This window comes from Salvelinus sp. IW2-2015, linkage group LG23, assembly GCF_002910315.2.
Source record: "Salvelinus sp. IW2-2015 linkage group LG23, ASM291031v2, whole genome shotgun sequence".
Classification (NCBI taxonomy): Eukaryota; Metazoa; Chordata; class Actinopteri; order Salmoniformes; family Salmonidae; genus Salvelinus; species Salvelinus sp. IW2-2015.
In genome coordinates, this window is record NC_036863.1 from 18139744 (window position 1) to 18145743 (window position 6000).

Sequence of the window (6000 nt, forward strand, 5' to 3'; positions counted from 1 at the left end):
GTGAGCATTTCTCATTTGCCAAGATAATCCATCCACCTGACAGGTGTTGCATATCAAGAAGCTGATTAAACAGCATGATCATTACACAGGTGCAGCTTGTGTAGGGGACAATAAAAGGCCACTCTAAAATGTTCTGTTTTGAGGGAGCATGCAGTTGGTATGCTGACAGCAGGAATGTCCACCAGAGCTGTTGACAGAGAATTTAATGTTAATTTCTCTACCATAAGCCGCCTCCAACGTCATTTTAGAGAATTTGACAGTACGTCTAACCGGGCTCTCAACCGCAGACCAAGTGTATGATGTCGTGTGGTTGAGCGGTTTGTGCGTTGTGAACAGAGTTCCCCATGGTGGTGGTGGGGTTAAGGTATGGGCAGGCAGAGGCTACGGACAACGAGCACAATTGCATTTTATTGATGGAAATTTGAATGCACAGAGATACCGTGACGAGATCCTGAGGCCCATTGTCATGCCATTAATCTGCCACCGTCACCTTTCAGCATGACAATGCACGGCCCCATGTCTCAAGGATCTGTACACAATTCCTGGAAGCTGAAAATGTCCCTGTTCTTCCATGGCCTGCATACTCAGACATGTCACCCTTTGAGCATGTTTGGGATGCTCTGGATCGACAGCATGTTCCASGTCCCACCAATATTCAGAGGAGTGGGAAAACATTCCACAATAAACAGCCTGATGAACTCTATGCGAAGGAGATGTCGCAGGAGATGTGTCGCGCTGCATGAGGCAAATGGTGGTCACACCAGATAATGACTGGTTTTCTSATCCACACACCTACCTTTTTTTTAAGGTATCTGTGACCAACACATGCATATCTGTATTCCCAGTCATGTGAAGTCCATAGATTAGGGCCTAATGAATTTAGTTCAATTGACTGATTTTCTTATTCGAACTGTAACTCAGTAAAATCTTTGAAATTGTTGCATGATGCGTTTATATATTTTTGTTCAGTATATATCATGGGCAGAAACCCCAATTAATCTCCATCGTTCATTGAAGTTGATGGGTCATTTATAACAAAACCTTTCGATATTGCCAATCATTACAATGACTATTTCACTAGTAAAGTGGAAAAACTCRGAAGTGAAATGACAACATTAAACAGTGAACCATCATATTTTTATATAAAAGATCTAATAATGAAAGAGAAGGATTGTTGTTTTGAATTTGGTCAAGTTAGATTGGGGGAGGTGGGAAAACGATTGTTATCCATCAATAATGATAAGKCACCAGGTACAGACAACCTTGATGGGAAACTTTTGAGAATGGTATCAGACTGTATTGCCACCCCTATTTACTAGATCTTTAACCAAAGCCTAAAAGCAGAGATTCTCAACTCATGGGTTGCGACCCAAGGATTTGAATGGATCGTGAGCGTAAAAAATGTTTTTATTAAAAATTATGTTTTTTTAAATAAAATACTCCATTCTAAACTTAAATGACTAAAACCAGGTAGAAAGTGTGTAGAAATGATAATGAACCTATACTTCTAAATAATTTAACCTCAACTATTTTTCTTCAATGACAGTATTTTCAGATTTGGTTGATTTTGTAGTCTCAAACCAGTGAGCTTGTAACGTTCGTCTTCCTCCTCGTCTGAGGAGGAGCAAGGATCGGACCAAAGCGCATCGTGGTTTGAATACATACTATCGTTTATTAAACGAAGACGAAAAAACACTTGAACAAACTACAAAACAATAAACGACGTGAACAGACCTGAACTTGAGAACATATAAAACATGAACGCACGAACAGGAACGAACGAACGAACGAACGAACGAACGAACGAACGAACGAACGAACGAACGAACGAACCAGTACCGTGTGGCGAACAAACACAGACACAGCAACAATCACCCACAAACAACCAGTGAAAACAGCCTACCTTAATATGGCTCCCAATCAGAGACAATGACAAACACCTGTCTCTGATTGAGAACCATATTAGGCCAAAKGAACAAACCTAAACATAGAAACAAATAACATAGACTSCCCKCCCCAACTCACGCCCTAACCATACTAAATAAATACAAAACAAGGGAAATAAGGTCAGGAACGTGACAGAGCTTAACATTCTTCATCAAGAAAATTGGCAAAATTGAATTATTGTCAATGAAACGTTGGGACTGTTGTTCCCTTGTCATGTAATTGGTACATTTAGAATATAACATTAAACATAGTTTTCCAGATTGCATTTTGGCAACAACAAAAAAAATTAGATGAGAATATTGGATTGCGAATGAGAAACCTGGTTCAATTTAGGTCTTGAGGGAAAAACAGTCGAGAACCACTGGCCTAAAGGAGTGTGTGTGCCCACAGGCCTGAAAGGAAGCTAAAGTAATTCCACTCGCTAAAAAAGTAGTAAAGCACCCTTTGCTGGCTCTAACAGCCAACCAATCAGTATGCTGCCTGTTCTTAATAAACTTATGGAGGATTGTGTTTGACCAAATACAACGCTCTACATGTCAGCAGCCAAAGCCAGTGAGATACAGTCAGTACCAGAATGGGTGATTAATAATAAACAGGTCTAAAWATCAACACCATCATCCCGGAAACCCTAGACCCATTTCAATTCGCATACCGCCCCAACAGATCCATAGATGATGCAATCTCAATCGCACTCCACACTGCCCTTTCCCACCTGAACAAAAGGAAAACCTATGTGAGAATGCTATTCATTGACTACAGCTCAGCGTTCAACACCATAGCGCCCTCAAAGCTCATCACTAAGCTAAGGACCCTGGGACTAAACACCTCCCTCTGCAACTGGATCCTGGACTTCCTGACGGGCCGCCCCCAGGTGGTAAGAGTAGAGACAACATCTGCCACGCTGATCCTCAACACGGGGGCCCCTGACGTGTTGAGGATCAGCGTGCTTAGTCCCCTCCTGTACTCCCTGTTCACCCACGACTGTGTGGCCAAGCATGACTCTAACACCATCATTAAGTTTGCTGACGACAACGGTGGTAGGCCTGATCACCGACAACGATGAGACAGKCTATAGGGAGGTCAGAGACCTGGCAGTGTGGTGCCAGGACACCAACCTCTCCCTCAACGTGAGCAAGACAAAGGAGTAGATCGTGGACTACAGGAAAAGGAGTGCAGAACACGCCCCCATTCACGTCAACAGGGCTGTAGTGGAGCGGGTCGAGAGTTTCAAGTTCCTTTGGTGTCCACATCACCAACAAACTATCATGGTCCAAACACACCAAGAAAGTCATGAAGAGGGCACGACAACACCTTTTCCCCCTCAGGAGACTGAAAAGATTTGGCATTGTATTTGATTCAAAACATTCTCTAAGACATAAACCACATAAGCGTGTGACCATTGAGCAAGTTGAGGAAGCTAAACTCCTAGGTATAACATTGGATGGTCAATTATCATGGTCAAGTCTTATAAGTTGTTGTGAAGATGGGGAGGGGTATGTCTGGTATAAAAAGATGTTCTGTGTTTTTACACAAAAATCAACTGTACTAGTTGTTCAGGCTCTAGTCTTGTCCCATCTTGATTACTGTCCAGTAATATGGTAAAGTGCAGCAAAATAAACTGAGCAGCACGCCTTGCCCTTAATTGCGCTACAGAACTAACATCAACAACATGCATGCCAGTCTCTCCTGGTTGAGAGTTGACAAGAAATTTAATTGCTTCTCGTTTAGTTTTTACTGTGATGAAAATTCCAGATTTTCTGCATAATCAAATAACATTCAGCTCAGACACCCATACATACCCCATAAGACATGCACCAGGGGTCTCTTCACAGTCCCCAAGTCCAAATGAATTCACAGCAAAGCACAGTTTTATAAAGAGTCATCATCACATGGAACTCCCTTCCATCTCCATTTACTCACGCAAACAGCTAAATTACCTTTCGAAATGTATAAAACAAAACATGGAARGGTGGGGACTGTGAGAGGACACACACATTTTTTGTTGTATTGTTTGTATATTGTTGGATTTAAACATTTGTGTGACTGTCCTTGTATTTATTATGGATCCCCATTAGCTGTTGCCAAGGCAGCAGCTACTCTTCCTGGGGTCCAGAAAAATTAAGGCATTTATATAAAATGTTATATACAATTCAATACATTTTACAACACATTAAGTGTGTGCACTCAGGCCACTACTCTACAACACAAAATCCATGTGTATGTGTGTGTATAGTCGGTATGTTATTGTGTGTATGTGTGTGACTGTGCGTCTGTAGTCATGGCTCTATGTAGTACTGTGTGCCTCCCATAGTCTGTTCTGGACCTGGGGACAGTGAAGAGCCCTCTGGTGGCATGTCTTGTGGGGTATAAATGGGTGTCCTAGCTGTGTGCTAGTAGTCTAAACAGACAGCTCGGTGCATTCAGCATGTCAATACATCTCACAAATACAAGTAGTGATGAAGTCAATCTGTCCTCCACTTTGAGCCAGGAGAGACTGACATGCATATTATTAAAGTCCCGCTTTGTGGAACCTGACCACACAACTAGACAGTAGTCCAGGTTCGACAAAACAAGGGCCTGTAGGACCTGCCTTGTTGATAGCGTTGTTAAGGCAGAGTAACGCTTTATTATGGACAGACCTCTCTCCATCCTAGCTACTGTTGCATCAATATTTATTGACCATGACAGTTTACAATCTAGGGTTACTCCAAGCAGTTTAGTCTCAACTGCTCAATTTACACATTATTCATTACAAGATTTAGTTGAGGTTTAGGGTTTAGTGAATATTTGTCCCAAATACAATGCTTTTAGTTTTTTTAAATATTTAGGATGAACTTATTTCTTGCCACCCATTCTGAAACTGACTACAGCTCTTTGTCTATCAGTGTATCAGTGTTTTGTTACTTTTCATGTTTTGTGCTGATTATGGACCCCAGGAAAAGTAGCTGCTGCTTCTGCAAAAGCTAATATCGTCCATATATACCCTGACTAGAAACCACATGTTTTAATATGACAGTCACCAAAGCAAGTTAAGTGGCATATAGCCTTCATATCCATTTACTAAATAAATAGACATAATTTTGTCTAAACTAATTGCTTTCTACGTACGACACAGCATTTAGCATAAAGCTACTAACCGTTTTCTTTATTTTCTCAATGAAGCTGGTTTCTCGCTGTGGAGTGACTCTAGAGAAAGACAAAGCAGATGTTAAAGGCAAACATCCACATGTTAACTTAGTCATTCAATCTACTAAATGGCTATTACACTGCCTCATATATAAGAGGCCATATGAGGAGGGAGAACAGAACATGTTTTTTACTCTGGAATTCTCAACCCCTTCTGACCCCATGGGAGAGATTTTCGTATGAGTCACACCCACTTGCTAACATGTACCACAGTACTGAAATCCCTTCACAAGTCATGGAAAAGCAGAACAGAAATAGCTCAGTTGATCATTGYTAAAAACTTTGAACAAAGACAGTAACTGCGTGTAAAACTCACCAATGAAAATAACATGTCAATTGTCAATGAAATGTGTGCTCCTTAGCAAAGAACATTGGAGGTATCATTTCAAGTTATGCACTTGCAACATAGAATTATCAAGAGGAAGTCCTTCAAGAAGTGACAATTGCTGCATGTGGTGAAAGTATCTTAAGTAAACTTGTACTGCACACACCTGTAATTCAGACTATAGCCTTTTTGATGACAGGATATCATAATCATAACATTCTGCAACATTGATTGTTATTTCTAAAACACTGGTAAGCAGCCTGGGAAGCTGACGTGCAAATTAGCTAATCAAGTCAAATTTTTTCTAACAGTAACACACTATTTCGCTGAAAGAGCATCAACATGATAGACAGTGAAGAGAGCATAGTTGAACAAGGTGTCACAACACACACACACACACACACACACAACACACACACACACACACACACACACACACACACACACACACACACACACACACACACACACACACACACACACACCACCACACACACACACACAACACACACACACACACACACACAGAGAGAGAGGGCGAC